This window comes from Entelurus aequoreus, linkage group LG20 (genome assembly GCF_033978785.1).
Source record: "Entelurus aequoreus isolate RoL-2023_Sb linkage group LG20, RoL_Eaeq_v1.1, whole genome shotgun sequence".
Classification (NCBI taxonomy): domain Eukaryota; kingdom Metazoa; phylum Chordata; class Actinopteri; order Syngnathiformes; family Syngnathidae; genus Entelurus; species Entelurus aequoreus.
Genome location: NC_084750.1, coordinates 16,337,643 through 16,351,855, shown reverse-complemented (window position 1 = coordinate 16,351,855; position 14,213 = coordinate 16,337,643). Strand labels below are relative to the sequence as shown.

The 14,213-nt window shown below is 36.0% G+C and overlaps 1 protein-coding gene across 4 annotated transcripts in view; it reads right to left on the bottom strand.

Moving 5' to 3' along the window:
* Positions 1–14,213, bottom strand: part of LOC133635961 (transcription factor Sp8-like) — a 75,149-nt gene that overhangs the window by 14,522 nt on the left and 46,414 nt on the right. For all 4 annotated transcript variants that reach the window (XM_062029480.1, XM_062029479.1, XM_062029481.1 and 1 more), the window contains 2 exons: positions 8,083–8,161; positions 7,865–7,981 (listed from right to left, as the gene is read on the bottom strand). The gene's annotated coding sequence lies outside the window, so the exon portion shown is untranslated. The remainder of the gene's footprint in view (positions 1–7,864; positions 7,982–8,082; positions 8,162–14,213) is intronic.

Below are 14,213 nucleotides of genomic sequence, written 5' to 3'. Positions count from 1 at the left end.
TCTGCAAGTGCAAGTTAAAACTCTACTATGCCATTTATCAACAACACCCAGAAACGCCGCCGGCTTCGCTGGGCCCCGAGCTCATCCAAGATGGACTGATGCAAAGTGGAAAAGTGTTCTGCGGTCTGACGAGTCCACATTTCAAATTGTTTTTATACACTTTACAAGAAATACATTGGCGGCAAACTCCGTAGCTTGCTGGCTTGTGCACGCTAGCTTTCGGAGACTCTTATTTTGTTTTAGCGCAGGCAGGATGAAGCAGGGCTTTTATTGTGAAGACAGGAACTGTGCGGTCGGTCTTTGGCGTCAGGTACGGCGCGAGAGTCTGTTGAAATAAAAAAGTGTTTATCGCCTTCCTGTCGGTCGTTTTTTATTCATAATGATCTGGCAGCAGCCAATGTCATCTCACAAGACCCTCTGGTGCCGTGCCTGAAAACCCACATTGAATGCCGGTGTCCTTCGATCCCACAGGTGGTACTGCATCAAAAAGCGACATCAGTGTGTAAAGGATATCACCACATAGGCTCAGGAACACTTCAGAAAACCACTGTCGGTTACTACAGTTGGTCGCTACATCTGTAAGTGCAAGTTAAAACTCTACTGTGCAAAGCCAAAGCCATTTATCAACAACACCCAGTAACGCCGCCGGCTTTCTTGGGCCTGAGCTCATCTAAGATGGACCGATGCAAAGTGGAAAAGTGTTCTGTGGTCTGACGAGTCGCAAAGTGTAAAAGGCAGCATGTGTGATGGTATGGGGGTGTATTAGTGCCAAAGGCATGGGTAACTTACACATCTGTGAAGGCGCCATTAATGCTGAAAAGGTACATACAGGTTTTGGAGCAACATATGTTGCCATCCAAGCAACGTTATCATGGACGCCCCTGCTTATTTCAGCAAGACAATGCCAAGCCACGTGTTACATCAAAATGGCTTCATAGTAAAAGAGTGCGGGTACTAGACTGGCCTGCCTGTAGTCTCCCATTGAAAATGTGTGGTGCATTATGAAGCCTAAAATACCACAAGGGAGACCCCCGGACTGTTGAACAACTTAAGCTGTACATCAAGCAAGAATGGGAAAGAATTCCACTTCAAAAATGTGTCTCCTCAGTTCCCAAACCTTTACTGAGTGTTGTTAAAAGGAAAGGCCATGTAACACAGTGGTAAAAATGCCCCTGTGACAACTTTTTTGCAATGTGTTGCTGCCATTAAATTCCGAGTTAATGATTATTTGCAAAAAAAAAAGAAGTTTCTCAGTGTGAACATTAAATATCTTCTCTTTGCAGTCTATTCAATTGAATATAAGTTGAAAAGGATTTGCAAATCTTTGTATTCTGTTTTTATTTACCATTTACACAACGTGACAACTTCACTGCTTTTGGGGTTTATAAAATGCTCGCCCTCCTCCAATGCTTTCGTCCACCTCGGCCTTGGCTGAGATCGAAACCGAAAGTTAAGCACACACGCATCCTTGTCCATTTGACGCCATCAAAAGTAGCGAGAACAACATTTGAATGTTTATCTCTTTGAGCAAAACGAAGGCCCAAGGCGAGTAACTTCCAAAGGTGCGCGTGTCAAAGTCCAGATCTGGGACCTCCGACCTGTTACTAAAAAACGCCTCAAGCAAGGTGTGTTTTTAAAGGTGAGCTGTGTGCTCCTCTTTGGCTTCCTGTCATTAGGTTTGGCAGCGCCGAGCTGACGGACGACATGCCAGACAATGAAAACATTTCGCCACGAAAAAAATTGGCTTTCTTCCGCGTTCACAATAAACTGCCGCCTTTGTCACACGCACAATTACCTTAATTTGTCAATCATGCCGAAACAAAAGGTAGAGGAAAAACGCCATAGAAACCAAAACAACAAACTCATAGGCGTTCCCCCAGTTCCTGTCGTCACATTTCACGTTCCATTAAAACAGGAATTTAATTTTTGAAGCCGGTTCGTGTCACCTGTCGACGCAGCGCGACCAGGAGGTTGTTGGAAGTGTGATTATGAAAGCTCAAAGTGCCTGGTTCACATTCATGTACACACTGTACATTCTACACATTAGGAGAGAGACGACGTATTCAGGCTGTGCAAATGAGCGCATTAATGCGGGCTAATCGTCAATTTCATTACAAATTGTAACGCAATTAACCCATCATGCAAAATGAAACACAATGAATGTCGATTAAAATGGAATAATAGTCATTGTAGTTACTATTGTAATCATTTTTTAAATGCATTTTTAACTGTTTTATATATAGAATGTTCTGTACTTACTGTGATTTTTATTTTTTTAATCTTTTATCTTTCTGTTTTTCGCACAATTTTTTATAATTTTTTAACTGTGTTTTATATATAGAATGTTCTGTACTTACTGTGATTTTTATATTATTTTTAATCTTTTCTTTTTCTTTTTTTTTGCACTATTTTTATACATGTTTAACTGTGTTTTATATATAGAATGTTCTGTAGTTACTGTGATTTTAACTATTATTATTTCTAATCTTTTATCTTTGTTTTTTGCACCATTTGTTATAGATTTTTAATTGTGTTTTATATATAGAATGTTCTGTACTTAAGGAGATTATTGTTATTTTTTTCCATTTTTAGCACTATTTTTATACATATTTAACTGTGTTTTAAAAATATAATGTGTACTTTTTATTATTGTTGTTATTTTTAATCTTTTACCTTTGTTTTTTGCAGTATTTTTTAATACATTTTTAACTGTGTTTAATATATATATATATAATTCTGTACTTATTGTGATTTGTATTATTATTTTTAATCTTTTACCTTTGTTTTTTGCACTTTTTAATGCATTTTTTAAACATTGTTTTATATATGAAATGTTCTGATTTGTATTATTGTTGTTAATTTTAATATTTTACCTTTGTTTTTTGCAGTATTTTTTAATACATTTTTAACTGTGTTTAATACATATAATTTTCTGTACTTAGAGTGATTTGTATTATTATTTTTACTCTATTACCTTTCTGTTTTTTGCACTTTTTTATGCATTTTTTTAAACATTGTTTTATATATGAAATGTTCTGATTTTTATTATTGTTGTTATTTTTAAACTTTTACCTTTGTTTTTTGCAGTATTTTTTAATATTTTTTTAACTGTGTTTAATATATATGATATTCTGTACTTATTGTGATTTGTATTATTATTTTCAATATTTTACCTTTCTGTTTTTTGCACTTTTTTATGCATTTTTTAACATTGTTTTATATATGAAATGTTCTGATTTTTATTGTTGTTATTTTTAATCTTTTACCTTTGTTTTTTGCATAATGTTTTAATACATTTTAACTGTGTTTAATATATATATATAATATTCTGTATTTATTGTGATTTATATTATTATTTTTAATATTTTACCTTTCTGTTTTTTGCACTTTTTTATGCATTTTTTATCATTGTTTTTTATATGAAATATTCTGATTTGTATTATTGTTGTTATTTTTAATCTTTTACCTTTGTTTTTTGCAGTATTTTTTAATACATTTATAACTGTGTTTAATATATATATAATTCTGTACTTATTGTGATTTGTATTATTATTTTTAATATTTTACCTTTCTGTTTTTTGCACTTTTTTATGCATTTTTTAACATTGTTCTATATATAAAATGTTGTAATTTTTATTATTGTTGCTATTTTTAATCTTTTACCTTGGTTTTTTGCAGTATTTTTAAATGCATTTTTAACTGGGTTTAATATATATAATATTCTGTACTTATTGTGATGTGTATTATTATTTTTAATATTTTACCTTTCCGTTTTTTGCACTTTTTAATGCATTTTTTAAACATTGTTTTACATATGAAATATTCAGATTTTTATTATTGTTGTTATTTTTAATCTTTTACCTTGGTTTTTTGCAGTATTTTTTAATACATTTTTTAATGTTTTTAATATATATAATATTCTGTACTTTTTGTGATTTGTATTATTATTTTTAATATTTTACCTTTCTGTTTTTTGCACTTTTTTATGCATTTTTTAACATTGTTCTATGTATAAAATGTTCTGATTTTTATTATTGTTGCTATTTTTAATCTTTTACCTTGGTTTTTTGCAGTATTTTTTAATACATTTTTAACTGTGTTTAATATATATATATAATATTCTGTACTTATTGTGATTTGTATTATTATTTTTAATATTTTACCTTTCTGTTTTTTGCACTTTTTAATGCATTTTTTAAACATTGTTTTATATATGAAATGCTCTGATTTTTATTATTGTTGTTATTTTTAATCTTTTACTTTGTTTTTTTGCAGTATTTTTTAATACATTTTTAACTGTGTTTAATATATATACACACATATATATATATATATATATATATATATATATATATATATATATATATATATATATATATATATATATATATATAAAATATTCTGTACCATTTCAGGTGACTACCTCTTGAAGCTCATGGAGAGAATGCCAAGAGTGCGCAAAGGGTGGCTATTTTGAAGAAACTAGAATATAAAACATGTTTTCAGTTATTTCACCTTTTTTTTGTTAAGTACATAACTCCACATGTGTTCATTCATAGTTTTGATGTGACAATCTACGATGTAAATAGTCATGAAAATAAAGAACAGGCATTGAATAAGAAGGTGTGTCGAGTTCTGCATTTTGGGGAAGACGAAGAAAAAGGGCAGGATGGGGAACTGCCAGCCTGTTATTAAAGTCTGTTTGGCCCAGCTGGCTATGGCACATGCTCAGCGTGCAGGAGGCGGATGAAAGGAAGGCAAGATAATGACCGGCTAAAGAGCGGGAAGGTCATGTGACTTCGTTTCAGCTCTTTTAACTCGTGTTCCTTTTTCAAGCGGCTGATGTTGACGCTCAGCACAACCTCACAAACTAGCCCTCTCACACTCGCGTCTTCATGAAAACCTGCATGCTCTTAACTAGTGCAGCAAATAAAACTGCACTTCCTTAATATGTCAAGTAAACTTATCACTGGAGGACGAGGCTTGACTTGCATTATTCCGCACGTATGAAAAACATTTAACAAAGAATCTTCAAAGTGGTCAAATTAGTAGCATAGTAGCGGCTTATAAAAAGGGAGCAGCCAATTTTTTGATTTATCTTTGTTTACAGCCATAAAAAAAAAAAAAAAAGCAACAATAATTAGCGGGTGTTCAATTGTTTGTGATATGGCGCCATCTTTTGGACGAATATGCTCACTACAGCTGCTGCAGTGTCCTGCCTTTTAGTGCATTCAACCGGAATTGGAGTGCCCTTCAGTCTTCTGGCCATCCATAGCGTTTCTACTCGTATGGATTCTTCATCCCTACTAGCATCTTGTGTCAATTAGAAAAATCCCTCCTTTTTGGGACCACCCTCATTTTGCTAGATGTCACCAGCATGGGTGCTAATGAGACATTCTCTATTAGATGCAATGTTATTGGGACCATGATTTATGTCATCACTTGTTCACACCTCCTCATATGGAAGATACTTTTCCTTCTTCATGTCTCAAGAAGGGTAGAAATACAAGAACACACACACACACACACACACACACACACACACTCTTGTACTTGTTACCTTCTTGAGACCTCCGAAAAATGCCTCTCTTTAGGACCAGCCTTTCTAGATATATAAAGATGTGTATTTACAACATTAATAATATATACATACTATGCAAATATAAAAAAGCTTGTTGTGAAAAATGAGTCGGAATTTCACAAGAAAAAGGTCACAATTTCACAAGAAAAACTTAGAATTTTGGCAGTATTATAATAAAAGTCGTAATTTTACTCAACGCAAGTCAACATTTTACAAGAAAAACTGAACATTTGTGCAGTATTATGATAAAAGTTGGAGTTTTACTCAATAACAGTCGCAATTTTACAAGAAAAGCTTAAGCATTTGGCAATTTTATGAAAATAGTCGTAATTTTACTCGACAAAAGTCACAATTTTATAAGAAAACTGTAAAGTTTTGGTAGTATCATAATAATAATTAGAGATGTCCGATAATATCGGTCTGCCGATATAATCGGCCGATAAATGCGTTAAAATGTAATATCGGAAATTATCGGTATCGTTTTTTTTATTATCAGTATTTTTTTATTTTTTAATTAAATCCACATAAAAAACACAAGATACACTTACAATTAGTGCACCAACCCAAAAAACCTCCCTCCCCCATTTACACTCATTCACACAAAAGGGTTGTTTCTTTCTGTTATTAATATTCTGGTTCCTACATTATATATCAATATATATCAATACAGTCTGCAAGGGATACAGTCCGTAAGCACACATGATTGTGCGTGCTGCTGCTCCACTAATAGTACTAACCTTTAACAGTTAATTTTACTAATTTTCATTCATTACTAGTTTCTATGTAACTGTTATTATATTGTTTTACTTTCTTTTTTATTCAAGAAAATGTTTTTAATTTATTTATCTTATTTTATTTTATTCATTTTTTAAAAAAGTACCTTATCTTCACCATACCTGGTTGTCCAAATTAGGCATAATAATGTGTTAATTCCACGACTGTATATATCGGTTGATATCGGTATCGGTTAATATCGGTATCGGTAATTAAAGAGTTGGACAATATCGGATATCGGCAAAAAGCCATAATCGGACATCCCTAATAATAATCAGAATTTCGCTTGGCAAAATGATGACAAAAGTCATCGTTTTACTCAAAAAATGTCACTATTTTACAAGAACAACAAAAAAATTGGCAATATTGGGGTAAAGGTCAGAATTTTATATGACAAATGTCACCATTTTGCATGAAAAAGTAATAATTTTACATGAAAAAGTAATAATTTTACATGAAAAAGTAGTTTTACGAGAAAACATTGCAATATTACAGAAGCAGAAAGAATATGAGAAATTGTTCCCAATTTTAGAAGAAAAAAGTCGACACATTTTGAGAAAAATACTGCTTTTAGTTCTTTTTTTAATTTTTAATTTATTGTTTGTAATTGGTTTTTAATCTTCATTATTTACTTCATTATTTGCATCAAATAAAACTGCACTTCCTTAATACGTCAAGTATCCTTATCACTGGAGGACGAGGCTTGACTTGCATTATCCGGCATGTATGAAAAACATTTGACAAAGAATCTTCAAAGTGGTCACGAAGGCAGCTGAGATGAAATTTTTTTTTCCTGCGGCTTATAAAACGGAGCAGCTAATTTATGGATTTGTCTTCGCTTACAGCCATAATAAAGAAAAACAAGCAACAATACTGAGCGGGTGTTCAATTGTTTGTGATATGGCGCCATCTTTTGGACGAATTTGCTCACTGCAGCTGCTGCAGTGTCCAGCCGTTTAGTGCATCCATCCATTTTCTACCGCTTGTCCCTTTTGGGGTCGCTGGAGCCTATCTCGTTAGTGCATTCAACCGGAATTAGAGTGCCGTTCAGTCTTCTGGCCATCCATAGCGTTTCTACTCATATGGATTCTTCATCATGTGTAAGTCTTACAGTTTTTCTACGAAAAGTAAAAGTAGCAATGATTGTCGCACACACACACACGAGGTGTGGCGAAATTATTCTCTGCATTTGACCCATCACCCTTGATCACCCCCTGGGAGGTGAGGGGAGCAGTGAGCAGCAGCGGTGGCCACGCCCGGGAATCATTTTTGGTGATTTAACCCCCAATTCCAACCCTTGATGCTGAGTGCCAAGCAGGGAGGTAATGCCTCCCATTTTTATAGTCTTTGGTATGACTCATACTTAATAAAGCGACCCGCGTGTGATGTCTGCAGAGTGTTTTCATGCATATTTGTACGTGCTATCACAATGCAATCAAGCTAGCGTCGTTAGCATGAGCTAATATGCTAACACATTTACAGGTGTCTGTGTTAGTGTTATTAACTTACCACGGCGCTCAAATTCCTCAGTGAATTCACCGACTAATTGAGTCTGCCTCGCCAGTGGGTCCATGACGGTGACTTCTGTTTTGTTTGATCAGCCGTTTTACTGCCGTGTCACAGACACTGTTTAGAAACAATTAAGGTATGTAAATAAACGTTTGCAGAACCCTACTGTTTTCCAAGATGACGCTCAAGCGCCGAGGAAGAAAAGCTCACAAACTCACCCTCTCACGTCTCGATTAAATCCCACATGCTCTGACCGTGATCTCCGTAGTCCTCGCCAATCACGCTCTTCATCCCTCACTACAATGCACGCACACACACACACACGCACACACACACACACACACACACACACACACACACACACACAGGAAGTGAGATTAATTTGTTCCTCTTCATTTCTCAACTTCTGCGTCTTCTCGAGGTTAATGTGTGGTCAAGTGTGTGTGTGTGTGTGTGTGTGTGTGTGTGTGTGTGTGTGTGTGTGTGTGTGTGTGTGTGTGTGTGTGTGTGTGTGTGTGTGTGCTGATTGATGCGTACAAGCCCAGGAGCATAATCATACACTTCCCAACGTCATTTTTCACTCTCAGTCTTGATGGATGAATTTCATGTATCTGATCACTGCTGCCTCAGCAATTAGGGGTGGTGTAGACCAGTGTTTTTCAACCACTGTGCCGCGGCACACTAGCGTGCCGTGAGATATTGTCTGGTGTGCCGTGGGAAATTATGCAACTTCACCTAATTGGTCCAAAAAAATATTTTTTTTGCAAATCAATAATTATAATAATGTGCCGTTGTCTAGTGCAGTGTTTTTTGGTATGTAAAAAGTTAATGTAAGGCTTAAACCAAAAATGAACAAAAGGCAAGTCCGGCTAGGAAAAGGCACTGGGTGTGCAAAACAAAAGTAAAACTGAACTGGCTACAAAGTAAACAAAAACAGAATGCTGGACGACAGCAAAAACTTACAGCGTGTGGAGGGGAGACGGCGTCCACAAAGCACATCCGTACATGACATGACAATCAACAGTGTCCCCACAAAGGAGGATGGCGTACGCACAACTTAAATAGTCTTGATTGCGAAAACAAAGCAGGTGCGGGCAATAGCACTCACAGGAAGGCGTGACGCTGCTACAGGAGAACACCAACAAAACAGGAAGGGTCACCAAATTAACAGCGCAAAACAGGAACTAAAGCACTAACACAGGAAACAACAAACTCAAAATAAGGCATGACAACCTGGTGGAGTTTCATTTTTTTAACCTTTTCTGCTGGTGGTGTGCCTCCGTATTTTTTTTTATGCAAAAAATGTGCCTTAGTTTAAAAAAAGGTTGAAAAACACTGGTGTAGACTATAGGCATCTTTTTGGTGTGTGTGTGTGTTATCTTTCTTTTCTTTTTTTAACCTTAATAATAATTTGACATACAAAATACTTATGGTTCTATTTTGTGTTAAGAATTTCTAGAAACTTCCAGTTGGAAATGAACAGTAACGTTTAAATGAATTGTTGGGATGTTTTCTGTACTGTTACATGTTTTTTTGGATTATTGTTTGGATAAATACTTGGTAGTATTGCAACATTTATTAAATGTAAAAAAAAAAAAGATATTAAATTAAATGAATTGAGTTAACACATTTTTCAGATGATCGTTTCATTGAAAAATAAACATTGTTTTTTTTTTTAAAAACATTTCATATTTGAATCATAAATTAAGAAATTTAGATGACCATTTTCATTAAAACAATGTTCATGCTTTTATTTTATTTTTTCTAAAAAAATATCCATCATGACAATGACCGTTCATATTCCTGACCGTGTTCATAACAAACATTTCGTATTTCAATTAAATCTATTTTAAAAAATTGATTACCATTTTTTTTTTCCAAAATGTTCATACTTTTAATACAAATATAGTTAACATTCAAACCAAATATCATTAAATCTTTTTTGAAATATTTTTCAAATAAATTGATTAATTTTTTACAAACTCTAAGATATTTTTGTTTTTAATACAAACATTGTATACAGGTCCACTTTAAAATGATGTGGCGGGCCACAATAGAATTATGTGGTGGAAAACAAATGCCAATATAAAATTACGCAACAGGTCACATTAGAATGATGTGAAGGGGCACATTAAATGTTGTAGCGGGCCACGTTAAATGACTTAGCAGGCCACAATGGAATTATGTGGTGGAAAACAAATGACGTGGTGGGCCAGAATAAAATCACGCAACAGGCCACATTAGAATGATGTGAAGGGGCACATTAAATGATGTGGCGGACAACAATAAATGATGTAGCAGGCCAACTTAAAATGATGTGGCGGACAACAAGAAATGATGTAGCGGGCCACAATAGAATTATGTGGTGGAAAACAAATAACGTGGTGGGCCAAAATAAAATCATGCAACAGGCCACTTTAAAATTATGTGAAGAGGCACATTAAATGATGTGGCGGACAACATTAAATGACGTAGCGGGCCAATTTAAAATGATGTGGCGGGCCACAATAGAATTATGTGGTGGAAAATAAATGACGTGGTGGGCCAAAATAAAATCATGCAACAGGCCACTTTAAAATGATGTGAAGAGGCACATTAAATGACATAGCGGGCCAATTTAAAATGATGTGGCGGGCCATGATATAATTATGAGGTGGAAAACAAATGACGTGGTGGGCCAATTTAAAATCATGCAACAGGCCACTTTAAAATTATGTGAAGAGGCACATTAAATGGTGTGGCGGACAACATTAAATGACGTAGCGGGCCAATTTAAAATGACGTGACAGATAAATGAATTATGTGGTGGAAAACAAATGACGTGGTGGGCCAAAATAAAATCACGCAACAGGCCACATTAGAATGATGTGAAGGGGCACATTAAATGACGTAGCGGGCCAACTTAAAATGATGTGGCGGGCCACAATAGAATTTTGTGGTGGAAAACAAATGACGCGGTGGGCCAAAATAAAATTACGCAACAGGCCAAATTAAAATGATGTGAAGTGGCACATTAAATGACGTAGCGGGCCAAATTAAAATGATGTGGCGGGCCACAATAGAATTATGTGGTGGAAAACAAATGACGTGGTGGGCCAAAATAAAATCACGCAACAGGCCACATTAAGATGATGTGAAGGGGCACGTTAAAATGATGTGGCAGACAACATTAAATGGTCACAATAGAATTATGTGGTGGAAAATAAATGACGTGGTGGGCCAAAATAAAATCACGCAACAGGCCACATAAGAATGATGTGAAGGGGCACATTAAATGATGTGGCGGACAACATTATATGACATAGCAGGCCACAATAGAATTATGTGGTGGAAAACAAATAATGTGGTGGGCCAAAATAAAATCATGCAAAAGGCCACTTTAAAATGATGTGAAGAGGCACATTAAATGATGTGGCGGACAACATTAAATGACGTAGCGGGCCAATTTAAAATGATGTGGCGGACCACAATAGAATTATGTGGTGGAAAATAAATGATGTGGTGGGCCAAAATAAAATCATGCAACAGGCCACTTTAAAATTATGTGAAGAGGCACATTAAATGATGTGGCGGACAACATTAAATGACGTAGCGGGCCAATTTAAAATGACGTGGCAGACAATAATAAATGACGTAGCGGGCCACAATAGAATTATGTGGTGGAAAACAAATGACGTGGTGGGCCAAAATAAAATCACGCAACAGGCCACATTAAGATTATGTGAAGAGGCACATTAAATGATGTGGCAGACAACATTAAATGACTTAGCAGGCCACAATGGAATTATGTGGTGGAAAACAAATGACGTGGTGGGCCAGAATAAAATCACGCAACAGGCCACATTAGAATGATGTGAAGGGGCACATTAAATGATGTGGCGGACAACAATAAATGATGTAGCAGGCCAACTTAAAATGATGTGGCGGACAACAAGAAATGATGTAGCGGGCCACAATAGAATTATGTGGTGGAAAACAAATAACGTGGTGGGCCAAAATAAAATCATGCAACAGGCCACTTTAAAATTATGTGAAGAGGCACATTAAATGATGTGGCGGACAACATTAAATGACGTAGCGGGCCAATTTAAAATGATGTGGCGGGCCACAATAGAATTATGTGGTGGAAAATAAATGACGTGGTGGGCCAAAATAAAATCATGCAACAGGCCACTTTAAAATGATGTGAAGAGGCACATTAAATGACATAGCGGGCCAATTTAAAATGATGTGGCGGGCCATGATATAATTATGAGGTGGAAAACAAATGACGTGGTGGGCCAATTTAAAATCATGCAACAGGCCACTTTAAAATTATGTGAAGAGGCACATTAAATGGTGTGGCGGACAACATTAAATGACGTAGCGGGCCAATTTAAAATGACGTGACAGATAAATGAATTATGTGGTGGAAAACAAATGACGTGGTGGGCCAAAATAAAATCACGCAACAGGCCACATTAGAATGATGTGAAGGGGCACATTAAATGACGTAGCGGGCCAACTTAAAATGATGTGGCGGGCCACAATAGAATTTTGTGGTGGAAAACAAATGACGCGGTGGGCCAAAATAAAATTACGCAACAGGCCAAATTAAAATGATGTGAAGTGGCACATTAAATGACGTAGCGGGCCAAATTAAAATGATGTGGCGGGCCACAATAGAATTATGTGGTGGAAAACAAATGACGTGGTGGGCCAAAATAAAATCACGCAACAGGCCACATTAAGATGATGTGAAGGGGCACGTTAAAATGATGTGGCAGACAACATTAAATGGTCACAATAGAATTATGTGGTGGAAAATAAATGACGTGGTGGGCCAAAATAAAATCACGCAACAGGCCACATAAGAATGATGTGAAGGGGCACATTAAATGATGTGGCGGACAACATTATATGACATAGCAGGCCACAATAGAATTATGTGGTGGAAAACAAATAATGTGGTGGGCCAAAATAAAATCATGCAAAAGGCCACTTTAAAATGATGTGAAGAGGCACATTAAATGATGTGGCGGACAACATTAAATGACGTAGCGGGCCAATTTAAAATGATGTGGCGGACCACAATAGAATTATGTGGTGGAAAATAAATGATGTGGTGGGCCAAAATAAAATCATGCAACAGGCCACTTTAAAATTATGTGAAGAGGCACATTAAATGATGTGGCGGACAACATTAAATGACGTAGCGGGCCAATTTAAAATGACGTGGCAGACAATAATAAATGACGTAGCGGGCCACAATAGAATTATGTGGTGGAAAACAAATGACGTGGTGGGCCAAAATAAAATCACGCAACAGGCCACATTAAGATTATGTGAAGAGGCACATTAAATGATGTGGCAGACAACATTAAATGACTTAGCAGGCCACGATAGAATTATGTGGTGGAAAACAAATGACGTGGTGGGCCAAAATAAAATCATGCAACAGGCCACTTTAAAATTATGTGAAGAGGCACATTAAATGATGTGGCGGACAACATTAAATGACGTAGCGGGCCAATTTAAAATGACGTGGCAGACAATAATAAATGACGTAGCGGGCCACAATAGAATTATGTGGTGGAAAACAAATGACGTGGTGGGCCAAAATAAAATCACGCAACAGGCCACATTAAGATGATGTGAAGGGGCACGTTAAAATGATGTGGCAGACAACATTAAATGGTCACAATAGAATTATGTGGTGGAAAATAAATGACGTGGTGGGCCAAAATAAAATCACGCAACAGGCCACATTAAGATGATGTGAAGAGGCGCATTAAATGACGTAGCGGGCCACCTTAAAATGATGTGGCAGACAACAAGAAATGATGTAGCGGGCCACAATAGAATTATGTGGTGGAAAACAAATAATGTGGTGGGCCAAAATAAAATCATGCAAAAGGCCACTTTAAAAGGATGTGAAGAGGCACATTAAATGATGTGGCGGACAACATTAAATGACGTAGCGGGCCAATTTAAAATGATGTGGCGGACCACAATAGAATTATGTGGTGGAAAACAAATGACGTGGTGGGCCAAAATAAAATCATGCAACAGGCCACATTAAGATGATGTGAAGAGGCACATTAAATGATGTGGCAGACAACATTAAATGACTTAGCAGGCCACAATAGAATTATGTGGTGGAAAACAAATGACGTGGTGGGCCAAAATAAAATTACGCAACAGGCCACATTAGAATGATGTGAAGGGGCACATTAAATGATGTGGCGGACAACATTAAATGACGTAGCGGGCCAACTTAAAATGATGTGGCGGGCCAAATTAGAATTTTGTGGTGGAAAACAAATGACGTGGTGGGCCAAAATAAAATTACGCAACAGGCCACATTAGA